Genomic DNA, 13,979 nt, shown 5'->3' on the forward strand with positions numbered 1-13,979 from the left:
CTTAATTTCACAGTGAGTAAATCACATAACTTTTAGTTTTATTAAGTTCTAAAATTATCCTACAATATATAAAAAGTTTCAATCTCAGATTGGGTCTAGTCATTATCTTTAAAGCATCACCACATGAAGACTGATATCAACATTTATTCATTACTATTTTACATCCAGCCATTAACTATTCAGTTGTAACTGAGTGCTTCCTCCTCCCTTTTTTCCTGTAACACTGGGGATTAAACCCTGTCTTTATGAATGCTGGGTAAGCATTCTACCACTGAGCTACATATTCTGCCCAGTGCTTAGTACAGTAAGTGATAATTCCCAGTGCTTCCTTTGCTAGCTATTTATATTAGGTCATTATTTATCTACCAAGGCTGACAGTGGACCAATTTAAATGTATATCATCAGAGACTTTCATTTCTGTTTGGCCCTCCTCTTTAAGAGCGGGCTGAAACTGTGCCAATCATATCACAGAGAATGGATAAGAGGGAACTGATTTTTACAAATACAATTATTCAGGTCTACGCCAGCCTTCTGAGTTAATCAAAGGGAGTGAAACTAGGTAGAGAGTAGATTGACCTAATTATAAAAGTACACACTATATAATTTCATATCTACAACATTCTTGAAGTGGCAGAACTATAATAGATTAATTAACAAATTAGTGGTTGCTAAGCATTAGAAATGGGAGAGGTAGAAGCAGTTATATACACTGTTATTAGGAATATTGGTGGTGATGGAAGAACACTGGCTACAAGTAATAAATCAATGAATGAATTTATTCACTTGTTTACACATGAAAAAAATTTATAGAAATACATGACGCAGGCTAGAAATATAGCTTCAGTGAGAAAATCTGCCTAAAATCCATCAGGCCCTAGTTTGATCCCCAGGACTGAAAATCACCCAATCAATCATAGATAGCATGTCAAACTGAGGAAAACTATTTAAAATTAATTGATTCTGCTTTAGTATATTGTACTTTAGTATACTTGTACTGATATATAGTATATGCTATTAGGTAGATATGATGATGCATGCCAATAATACCATCATTCTGGAGGTAGAAACAAGAGGATCAGAGGAGTTCAAAGCTAGCCTGGGCTATATAAGGCTATGTCTTTATAAAAACAAAGAACAGCAAACTACAAATGTAGAAACTGAGTAAAAGGTACACTGGGTTCATAAGTATCAGAAAAGTGGCCATTTATAGAAGCAAGCCCTCTGTTTTACTATATAATGTCTTCTGATGTGTTACTATGCAACCAAACTGTCCACTAAGCAGATGTTAGCACCATGCTCTTGGTTTTCTCAGCTTCTAGAGTCAAATCTCTCTTCTAAATTATTTCATCTCTAGTGTTTTGCTATTGCAACAACAAAAATGACTACAACAGTAGTACCCTTTCTCAAAAAGGCAGTCACGTAAGTGCCTATTTAAAAATTCACTTTACAGCCATTAAAAAGTATGGCTTAGTAGGCATGAGACCCTGAACACACTAAACATACAAAGTTTACTTTTATCTTTTTCCTCTTTTTTTCTTTTAGTTTTTCGAGACAGGCTTTGGAGCCTGTCCTGTGACTCACTCTGTAGACCAGGCTGGCCTCAAACTCACAGAGCCACCTGTCTCTGTCTCTTGAGTGCTGGGATTAAAGGTGTGAGCCACCACCTCTCAGCTAAAGCTTACTTTTGAATACTATTTTTATCATATGTAACTTTATTGCTATACTTAGCATAGCACATTGTGGTTATATATAAGCTAAGGCTATATTCAATTTCTATCTCTAGAATCTACTTTATGTTTCACGGTTTCATATTTAAATTCACAACTTACTAGATATGCTGTGAACTTAAATGAGATAATTCAATTAATAGTTCTTAAAATATTAAGAAATAAGCACTTAGAAAATGCTAGTATTAGTTTAGTTAATGTGCTTAAGATTAATGTTTCTTATATAAAGTAATCTAGAGACTTAGTGTGTATACCTAAGTGTCACGTACACAAGGTCCTTGGTTCAATATCCAACATTACAAATCAACAGCACTCAATAATAATGTACAATTTGTAAAATGGGGGAAATATTTAAATAAGCATTTTACCAAAACAAAAGAATGTCAAATAAACAAAAGAAAAGGTACTCACACTGTGAGACATTAAGAAAAATACAACTTCAAACTACCTAACTATAAATGTACACACTGTATGATTTCATTTGTAAAACATTCTTGAAGTAGCTGCCAACAAACATCTATTTGAATGATTTAAGTTTTAAAAACTTGCACACAAGTGTTTATGATAGCTCTTGTTTTTTAAAAAAATCAATTATGTGTATTTATTTTATGTTTTACTGGAATGCATCTGTGCACAACATATATGAGTTATATATAGCTGTGAGCTGCCATGTAGGTTCTGGGAACTGAACCTGGATCCTCAGGAAGAAGAGTCAGTGCTCTCAAGCACCAAGCCATCTCTCCAGTTCCAGAAGCTTTTTTATAATTATTAAAATCTAGAAACAACTTAAAACTACTATTTTCTCTCTCATCTGCTTTTAGTTGAATGTAGTACATGATTGGACCTTCTCAAACCTTTTGTTGTGGGGAGACAGTGTCTCACTATGTACTCTAGATTGGTTCTGAACCCACAATTCTGCCTCAGTCTCCAGTGCTGGGGTCCTAGGTGTACACAACATCCTGCCAGGACTTCCTAATCACACAAAACTGCAAACTAGACTTCTTCCTTTCCAGCCTCCTGTCCCATTCCCAACACAGGTGTGTGCAGACACATTTAACTCTTTAGGTCTTTGTCATACTAGAGACACTGGCTTCTTCTACATCTGACTGTGAAAAAGACTTCAACAAACTTCACTAAACAAGACAGGCATTTTGGGATAAAAGATATTTAACATTATGATGTATTAGGAAACTTCAAATTACAGCTACAATGGTTAAAAAAAGAGTGAAAAGCTATCAGGGTAGGGTGAAGTACATCTGAAATCTCAACAATCAGGATGTAGAGGGCAGGAAGAGCTCAGGTTTGAGGCCAGCCTGGGTTACATGCCAAATTCAAGGCCAACCTATGCTAAAGAACAACAGATTTATTCTCAAAACAAAACCAAAGGGATAGGAATGTAGCTTGGTGCTAGAGCCTTCAATTAAAATGTAGTGGGGGTAAGGGGGTAGCCTAGCAGCCCCTGTTTGGAGAAAGAGAAACATGTGAAATTCTCATACACTGATGTTGGAAATGTATAATACCAACAACAAAACAGTCTTTGTTCTGTTTCTCATGTTGTGTACACATGTGGTGTGTGTGTGTGTGTGTGTGTGTGTGTGTGTGTGTGTGTGTGTGTAGGCTGTAGGTTGATGTCAAGAACTATAGGTCTCCCACTTTAGTTAACAAGGCAGGATCTCTCAGTCAAGTTCAGTGCTCACTTATGTAGACACTCTTGCTAGCTGGCTTGCTCTGGGGAGCCTGTTTCTGCCTTTTAAGACCACAATTTCAAAAGGGATGCCAATCTCACACTTGCAGAGCAAAGACTAAGTACTTAACCCTTGAACCATTGCTCCAGCTGTATTCTGTGGTTATTAGTATCAGCTCTCTCCCCCCCATTTCCCCTTCCCTTCCTTCCTCCCTCCCTCCCTCCCTCTCGCTCCCTTGTCCCCCCCTCTCGTGTGTGTGTGTGTGTGTGTGTGTAACAGCTGACTTTGAAATGGACATGGCTGTACTCATCTATAGCACAGAACTCAAGTGAGAAGGAAAAGCAAGAGGATTATTCTAAATTTGGGGCCTATCTGGTATACAGTAAATTCTAGGATCTATGTAACCTTAAAAAGGAAAATTGGGAAAGAGGAAAGGAAGAAGGGAGAGAAAAAGGAAGTAAAGGAGGAAAAAGTTGACATTGGACTTGGGAATATACCTGACATAGAGTGTTTGCCTAGCATATCAAAGGTCTTAGAATATACAGTAGCACAAAAACCAAAGAGACTATCTTACTACACATAAATTCTTTCTAAAAATGATCTTTGATGACTCAGTGGTGTTAAAAGAATGTACAGCTCCTGCAGAGGACCTGGGTTAAGTTCCCATCACTCAGATCATAAGGTTTACATACCCTATAACTAAAGTTCCAGGAGACCGAGTGCTCTCTTCTGGTCTCCACAGACACCTGCATGCACATGGTGTATATACACTCACACAGGCACAAACATACACATCAATAATAAATACCTTTTAAAAAAGTTTTATGATATACCAATAAAAGAACTGGTATAAACAAACCTAAGAAGTACTATGTTTCTGAAAAAAATACAGAAGCAAGAGTAGTGACATGATTCCATTGATATAAAGTCATAACAATGCCCTTTTCTGGCATTTACAGATACCAGGCACACAAGTAGTACTCAGACACACAAAAAGCAAAATACCTACACAAATGAAATAATAATAATAATAATAATAAATCTTTAAAGAAAAAGAAACATGAAACTGAATGCTGGCCACATAAAAAATGTGCATGTGCACATTTACACACACATACAAACACTGATACATATGATATTCTTATTACAGATACAGAATACATAGCATACACAAGATAAAAGAAAGAACAAAATAATAAACTATCACATATTTGTGAGAAACAAGTCAATATGAACAAGAGAAGACTGTCCTCTTAAGGAATAAAGTGAAGAAAGGGCAAGAAACTTTCCAGGAAGGAAGACAATTATGCACAACAAGAAACAAAGAGTCTTGCCAAGTGAACTTGACACTATGAGATGTTAAAATGTCATAGGATACTGAGGCACCACTATTCTTACCCCTCTGAACATCAGGACAAACACTGTTCACTCTTTTCAAAAAGCCTAAATGGACCAGAGAAGTAGTGAAAAAAATTACTTACAAGACTGGATGAGGCTAAAGTTTGAGAAACCTTTGATTCAGACTAGAGACAAATCCTACCCTTTGTCTATTTGAATCATCTGGGTTTGTTGGTTGGCTGTTGGTGGTTAGATTGGTTGGTTGGTTTTGGTTTGTTGTTGTTTTAACAGACAAAATATTTTTGAAAGTTGAGAAAGAAATTATATTTTCGCCTACCAGGTAAAAAGTTACATTGTAAACTATGATAACTGGCAACAGGGGGACTCAATCAGCAATTTATCCTTCAATTGATAAGGCCTTAAGCATGAGTATGAGGGGCTTAGAGATATGGTCAGTGGTTAAGAGTGAGTCCTGTTTTTTCTAGAGGGATCTGAGTTCAGTTTCCATCATGCTACAACTACCTTAACTCCAGCTCCAGGAGATCCAATAGCTGTGGTTTCTAAGGGCACACAGATTCATCTGCATACTCATACACATAATTAAAACTAATTTTTAAAAGATGAGTTTGGTAGGCTAGTTGGTGGCACATGCCTTTAATCATGGCATTGGGAGGCAGTGGTAGGTAAATCTCTGGGAATTGTGAAGCCATCCTGGTCTACAAAGGAGTTCTAGGAAAGCCAGGTCTCAGAGAGTGACCCCATGAATGAGTTTGGGAACCAATGTGGACAACATTTGTTGGTTCTATTGTAATTTGTAATGTAGGAAGTGGGAAAGGAGAGAAAACATCGTTCAATATGGAGCTTTTAGAATATACAGTACTTCAAATTAACAAATTTAGTAAAAGTAAAATGCAAACATAAAAACATTCCACTGAAGACAGCTTATGAAAATATCATCTATATTCATTTTTAACCTACTTTGTTGATCTTACTTACTAAAAGCAAAATATATTTCTCTCCTTTGCTGTAAGATATGGGGGAAAGTCTACAAATGCACTAACTTTAGGCTAGGGGTTAAAATTTTTTTCTAATTAATTGTATTGTTTACTAATACAATCATCTAGATGACCTATTAAAACCAAAGAAAATGCAAAATTACAATTAATGAATTAAAATCATAGATTAAAAGCAAAATAAAACAAATTAAAGACTAAAGTTGACTATAGAAAAAATAACTAGTACAAGAAAAGAGGAAGGAGAGGGGCAGGGAGAGAGTGAAAGAGACTGAGCAAGTAAGTAAACAGATTAGATAAAGCCTAATCTCTCTCCTCTCCTTTTCTTTCTTAAAGCAGACACACACACCCTTTTTTTAAAAAAGAGCTTTGTTTATTTTGTTTGGGTTAGGCTTTTTTATTATTTATTTACTTATTTATTTGTTTGTTTCAAGAGAGGGTTTCTCTGTTGCTTTGGAGCCTATCCTGGAACTTGCTCTCGTAGACCAGGCTAGCCTCAAACTCACAAAGATCCTCCTGTCTCTTCCTCCTGAGTGCTGGGATTAAAGGCTTGCGCCACCACCACCCGGCTGTCACTTGCTTTCTTAATAGCCACTCTGGCTCAGGTGAGATGGAATTCCAAGGTAATTTTACTTGCTTTCCTGATGAGCTTGGGATAAATGCTGTGTTTATGACCACAGATTTGTGCTGCTCTCAACCTTGAACAGCAAAGCTGCTGCTGCTGCTGCTTTATTTTTTTATTTTCATTTTTTGAGACAAGGTCTATGTAGCCCTGGCTTTCCTAGAACTCTCTATGGAGACCAAACTGTCCTGAAACTCATACAGAGTTCAGTTCCTCTTGTCTCTGCTTACCAAGTGCTGGAATTAAAGGTGTAAGCCACCATGCCTGGCTCAGTAATGTCACTTAATACACTTGATAGTAGTTAATGCAGAGAATTAATGTTTGTTACCTTCTCCATACCTCAGTTTCCTCCCACGATAATTAGAACAAATGATCAAATTCAAGCCGGGCGGTGGTGGCGCACACCTTTAATCCCAGCACTCGGGAGGCAGAGGCAGGCGGATCTCTGAGTTCGAGGCCAGCCTGGTCTACAAGAGCTAGTTCCAGGACAGGCTCTAGAAACTACAGGGAAACCCTGTCTCGAAAAACCAAAAAAAAAAAAAAAAAAAAAAAAGATCAAATTCAAATAAAATGTTCATTGTGATGGCTGGCCCAATGTGTTAATGTTAATGTATATCAAATAACTTATAGATAGCACTTTTTGCCAAGTGCTGCTCTGTTAGCTATTACATTTTCTTAGCAAGATTTTGGTGCCTGCCTACTTGGGAGGCAGACACTGAGGCAGGGAGAGGAAGGGAGAGGTCATCCATGTCTGTATAATGAGTTCCAGGCCAGTAAGAGCTACACATGAGCACTGTCTCACTGGATAACATATAACAAAGTGTCAACAGGGAGGCTTGTCTTCTGTTTCTTAAAATTGCAAACTTGTTCCTGAAACAGATCTCACTGAATACTTATATAACCAAGTGTCAGTAGTGGTTATCTTTCCTAATAAGCTCTTAAGTACTTATTTCATACTTTTCCTCCTCCTCCCCTTCTCTTTCTTCCTTTTTGAGACAGGGTGTCACTAAATAGACCAAGTTTACCCAGAACTACTAATTTTCTGGGCTTAATCTCTGGAGTGTGAGGAATCACAGTCATACCCCATTATCTATACCATAACACTGGTGGCAATAATTTTTAAGTATCTGTCTTCAATATAATCCAACTGCTTATAACAACCTTGTATTAAATTTATCAGGAAGTTGGGCACGGTGACCACACACCTTTAATCCCAGCACTTGGGGAGACAGAAGTAGGCAGATCTCTGAGTTCAAAGTCAGCCTGGTCTACAAATCCAGTGCAGGACAGTCAGGACTATAGGGCTATCACAAATGTCTCAAAAAACTTAAAAACAGGTAAATATTGTCTTAAAAACGTGCCTTGCATCAGCTATCCAACCTGTTAATAACTTTTTAAAGTTTAAGCAGTGTCTCTGTATCTTAAAAGGGGGAAAAAAAATCAAGGAATTAAGCAAAGTTAAAAAATTATCAAAATACAAAAGTTAACAGACATCTAAAACAGTACTTCTTGCTTTGAATAGCATTTAGGCCACTCTGCTATACAACTTGTGCACTGAATTTAACTTAAAAACAGTGAGCTTACATATTTTCACTTTGTAAAGACAAAAACTAAAGACATAAAATAGCACAAAATATTTATCATATAAGAGTTTTTTTTTAAATATTTATTTATTTATTATGTATACAATATTCTGTCTGTGTGTATGCCTGCAGGTCAGAAGAGGGCACCATACCTCATTACAAAAAAGGCACAAAAGCTTTTAATCCCAGCACTCGGGAGGCAGAGAAGGGTCTCACTATGAATTTGAGACCAGCGACATAGAGTTTCAGGCCAGCCAAGGTACATAGTGAAACCTTGTTACAACAACAAGAAAAAAGTAAATAAAATCCTAGAGTCAAATGTAACCATCTTCACTGTTCCTAACATTGCAAACGAACAGGACAAGCAGGGCTATACAGAGAACACCCTCCTGAAAAAATAAAAATTCAATGTTCTCATCAAAGTTTCATAAATTTAAATGACGTGCCACCACTGAATTTTCAGAAAGTAGATCAAAAAATATCTTGTCTAGGATACAAGATTTATTTCAGAATTTATTCTGTTGATTGGTATGTGGGCACGGCTGTGCACCATAGAGCATACATTCAGAACAACCCTGGGGAGTGTTTCAAACTCAGGTGGATGTGCAGCAAGTGCTCTTACCTGCTACACCATCTCACCAGGACTATCTCAGAATTAGGTATGATAAACTGAAAAAAAATTTACACCACTCGTATTTTTATAAGTCTCCCAATTTCTGTAACTGCTTGGTAATTCAGTACAAAACAAAATTATTGCAAGAAATAGAGCTAGCCAGGCGGTGGTGGCATGTGCCTTTAATCCCAAAAAAAAAAAAAAAAAAAAAAAAAAAAAATGGGGAGGCAGAGGCAGGCGGATCTCTGTGAGTTCAAGGCCAGCCTGGTCTACAAGAGCTAGTTCCAGGACAGGCTCTAAAAACCACAGAGAAACCCTGTCTTGAAAGAGAGAGAGAGAGAGAGAGAGAGAGAGAGAGAGAGAGAGAGAGAGAGAGAGAGAGAGAGAGAGCGAGCGCACACTAAAGAAACCTGATTTAAGCAGGGTGGTGATAGTAGTACACATATTTCATCCCAGTGCTTAGGAAGCAGATGCAGGTAGATCAATAAACTCGAGGCCAGCCTGGTCTACAGAGTTCCAGGACCGCCAGGACTACACAGAGAAACCCTGTCTCGAAAAAAACAAAACAACAATAATAACAAAAAAACAAAATAAAACTAAACAAACAAAATAGAACACTGGAGATGTTGAGATGGTTCAGCACTTCCAGAGGACTCAGGTTAGATTCCTAGAACCCACATAGCAGCTGACAACCACCTATAATTCCCATTCCAAGGAATTTGAGGCCCAATTCTGTTTTTTTTAGGTACTAGGTACACAAACAGTACAAAGACATATATGCAGGTACCACACCCATACACATAAATTTTGAAAAAAAAAAACAATTTGATTGCCTATCAGTTTGATTCCAAATTGACTGTCCTTTGTAAATTTTTAAACATTGTTTTCATAGAGGAAAAAAAAGCTAGTAGCTTTTAAATTTCATTTGTTTATCAGTATAGAACAAGATGATGTTTTTAAAAATGTTTTTCATTAGCTGGGAGGGGGTGGATCCCAGCACTTAGGAGGAAGAGGCAGGTGGATCTTTGTGAGTTCCAGGCCAGCCCGGTCTACAGAGTTCCAGGACAGCTAGGACTACAAAAAGAAACTCTGTCTCAAAAAAACAAAATACAAAAAAAAAAAAATGTTTTTTATTATTATGTATTTATGTGTATGTGTATATAACTGTATATGAGTGTGAAGAACAGAAATGTGTTAAATCCCCTGGAGCAGAGTGACAGGCAAATGTGAGCTGGCTGATGTGGGTGCTGGGAATAAAACTTGGGTCCTTTTCAAGAACAATATGTGCTCTTAAGTCATCTCTCTAGGCCCTAAGATGATTTACAGAGTTATAAAAGAATTTCTCTTCACTAGTGATAGTAGTGAATGTCTTTAATCACAGCACTTAGAAGTCAAAGGCAGGTGGATCTATCTGAGTTGGAGGCCAGCTTGATCTACAGAGTTTCAGGACAGCCAAGACTGCTACACAGAGAAAACTTGTTCCAAAAAAACAAACCAAACTAAACCAAGCCAAAACAACAACAAAAAAGAACGTCTCTGTATGCTGACATGTCTGTATGCTTATATGCTAGCATTGGAGGCTACATCACTTATCTGAATGTCCCTGCAAATCTGTAAAAGAGAGTCCTCACTACCTTCAAAGCTGGAAACATCTTTAGAAAAACATGAATTGGAAAACTAAAAAATAAAACAAAAATAATATGCTAGCTCTTAGAAAACAAAACCAAGTAATAAATAAATAAATAGATTCAATCGTTCATAATTTAATTATACATTGGGCAAAGCAATTAGTCAAACTAGAAAAAGACTACATACAAACTGAATAGATGAACCTAAATTCTATCATTGGAGAGTTTCTCCAGGGTCCTTCTGACTAACATGCTTGACCCTCCCTCCAGCAGAGGGAGCAAAATCCTAACACTCAACAAGTAGAATGGAAGATAAGTTTGTGCCTTTTAAGTGTACCTAAGTATAGTTTTGGTGAGTCCATCTGAGACATTTCAAAAGTTGTGTGTTGATGCTCTGGTTACAGAACATGGAAACATCAAGCCAGACTTGATCTGGAAGCTTCTTCCCTGCAAAGTCTCCCTCATCAATGCAGAAAGTGCTATGCAGACTGCTGAGAGACGAGTGTCATCACGTTCTCATTCAGCTGTGTGCTGTACTATTACCAGCCAAGCAAGATGTGCCACTGGTGCAACAGTAGCTAGTCTGTTCTGAAAAAAACCAGCCACTGTTTCACTAACTTGAGATGCCCCACATCTGGTACCATAAACACTGTCAAGAGTCTATGGCTGGGAAGGCCGCAGGCTCAATGGGAAAGTTGTTTTGCTAAGTGGATATGATGTGCCTACCAAATTACCTTCTAAAAAAATAATCATGTTGGTGCTACTAGATTACAGCCGCTATCAGCTTTAAGTCAAAGGAGCCAGCAACTAACTACTGGTCAAAGTACTGAGAATAAGTGAATGCTGAATGTTCTGCCCTAAATGGGACATCTGTATTGCCCCTTCCAAGGCTCAGAGAACAATTCACAAGAGGAAGCATAAAGATCGTCAGAGGGTTGAATGTTGTCTCCAGGGCATATGTCTAATGTAGCTGTGATTACCTCTTCAAAACCTGCATATGATTGGATCCATCACCAACATCCACTTACGGAAGCAGGAGAGGAGAGACTCACAAGTCCTGACCATATAGGTAGTTGCTAGGGGAGGGAGAGACATTTTCACCATTGTTATAGCTACTGGTAAGGTGTCCAAGTCTCTGTAAATAGTCTCTCACCCATGCTCCTGTAAGCAATGCTAATAAAAATCACTAGGTAACACAACAAAGGAAAGCCAAAGGGAGACTGGTTGAAAAGAGGAACAAGAATAGTGGGAGACAAGAAAAGTTAATACAGTATCTGTTAATATGATCAAAATACATTATAAGCATGAAAATGAATATGTAATAGGCAATATATAATTATATGCATGAAAAGATAATAATGAAGTTTCTTATTATGTATAATTAATATATGCTAATAAAAATTTTTAAAAACAGTATGCTGAAATGTTTTTTTTTTAAATAAAAAAGCTGGGCTTGGTGAAAAAGGCTTATAATCCCAGATAACTAGGAGGCTGAGGCAGAAGGATAGTAAATTTACAGCCTACCTGTTGGTTCAAAGTTAACCTAATCAATTTAGTAAGAATCTGCCTTGAGCCAGGTGTAGTGGCTAACTCTAATCTTAGCACTTGAGAGGCAGAGGCAGTTGGATCTCTGACTTCCGGGATAACACCCGAGATAACACAGGAAACCCTGAAAACAAACAAACAAACAAATAAACAAATAAATAAAAATCTGTCTTCAATGAAGACTAAAAAGAGGACTGAGGGGATAGTACAGTGGTAAAGTGTTTGCCCATCATGCACATGCATTGATCCTCTAAGCACTAATCAGGTATATTAGTCAGTATAATAACCAAGACATATTAATCAGGTGTGAAGCTATAGTTCTACAATTCTAGTATTCAAGAGATAGAGGTGGGAAAATAAGAAGTTCAAGATCATCCATAGGGAGTCTGAGTTGAGGCCAGCCTGTGAAACATGAGATCTCAAAAGAAAAAAAAAAAGGACAAAAAAATCCATAGTATTTCACTGTATACTCATTCTCACAGGTAAAAATACTGGAACATTTCACTTGGCAGAAGCAGGCAGATATATGAGCTCACGGCCAGCATGATTTACATAGTGAGTTCCAGGTTAGCCAGAATTATACAGAATGAGGTCTTGTCTCAAATAAAAAAATTGAAACATTTCATAAGTAGTAAGATTTTATAAATTATTATATTTAATATGTTTTTTGTCAGAAAAGTAATACTTTCACATGACAAAATTTACGGAATACAGGTGAAAAAAAGTACAAATGTATTACCCTTAAACAACCTATTTCCTTCTGGTATATTTTTATTTGTGTATTAGAATTCTAGTATAAAAAAAGTATAGATAGAAAGGCATTCATTAAGTACCTAACTATAATCTAATAGTTCTAAGTATTTTCAAAACTTTTGTTAATCTTTTCCAACATCTATTATATAGATACTGCTATTCTATACATACACACACTTTTTTTTTTTTTTAAAGACAGAGTCTATGTAGCCCTGGCTATCCTGGAACTCTCTATGTGGACCATGCTAGTCTCAAAGTCACAGAGATTCAGCTGCCTGTGTCTCCTAAATGCTGAGATTAAAGGCATGCACAACTAACTATACCCCAACTCACTGTTTTATATTTTTAAGATCAGGAAACAGCTGGAGAGAAAGCTCCTGGGTTAAGAGCACTTGCTGCTTTACCAAAGGACCCAAGTTCAGATCTCAGCACCTGTATCAGAAGGCTCACAAATGCCTGTAATGCCAAATACTCAAGTAACCCCCTCTGGCCTCTGAGGGCACACACTCACATAAATAAACTAAATCTCTTTTTGTTCTTGTTTTGTTTTGTTGTTTTGTTTTTCAAGTAATCTCTGTGTAGTCCTAGCTGTCCTGGAAATTGCTCTGTAGACCAGGCAGGGCTCTGAGATCTGTCTGCCTCTGCCTCCCGAGTGCTGGGATTAAAAGTGTGCACCACCATGCCTGGCTATAAATAAATCTCTATAAAAATGAGAAAACATAGAAATACAGAAATTATGTAACTAGCTCAAGTCACACATCTGAAGTATGAAGAGCTAAGATTCTTCCAGAGTATGGTTCCAGTATGGGCACTCTGAACTATTTTACTATGATTATAATCTGGAGTTATATTTTATACCTGGGACACCATTAACATTTTCTCAATGTTAGCCTTTAAGGTCTTTTTAATGTTGATAGTGATCCATTAAATTTGTATGTGATAACAAGCTGGGATGTTTCCAGTCCCCGCTATAAACATAAAATATCCTTGGGGGTTAGAGAGATTGCTCAGCAGTTGAGAGCACTGGCTACTCTTCCAGATGACTCTGGCTCAATTCCCAGCACCCACATGACAGCTCACAGTCATCTGCAACTCCAGCCCAAGAGAATCCAACAACTTCTGGCCTCTGGGGACACTGTGCATGTACATGGTACACAGACATGTATGCAGGCAAAACACCCACACACATAAAATAAAGTAATACATTTTAAAAATATATTTTTGGATATATTACTTTTGCTATGTTTGTGTCAAAATGTTTTTCAAAAGATTCTATCAGTTAATAAAGCCATGAACATTATTAATTTTACCACAAATATGCCAGCAGTAAGCATAAACATGTGGACTAGTGAGAGGTTCAGCAGAGAAGGGTGCTTGTTGGCAAGACAGATGACACAAAGTTGACACAAATCCAGATACGCGGAGTCCAACCTCTACACACTCCTCGGCATGCGTGCTTCCACATGCATTCA

General features: G+C 37.3%; 1 protein-coding gene across 6 annotated transcripts in view; it reads right to left on the bottom strand.

The window, feature by feature from the left end:
* Positions 1 to 13,979, bottom strand: part of Chd9 (chromodomain helicase DNA binding protein 9) — a 214,126-nt gene that overhangs the window by 102,706 nt on the left and 97,441 nt on the right. The gene's annotated exons all lie outside the window — the stretch shown is intronic.

This window comes from Arvicola amphibius, chromosome 15 (assembly GCF_903992535.2).
Source record: "Arvicola amphibius chromosome 15, mArvAmp1.2, whole genome shotgun sequence".
NCBI classification, from domain to species: domain Eukaryota; kingdom Metazoa; phylum Chordata; class Mammalia; order Rodentia; family Cricetidae; genus Arvicola; species Arvicola amphibius.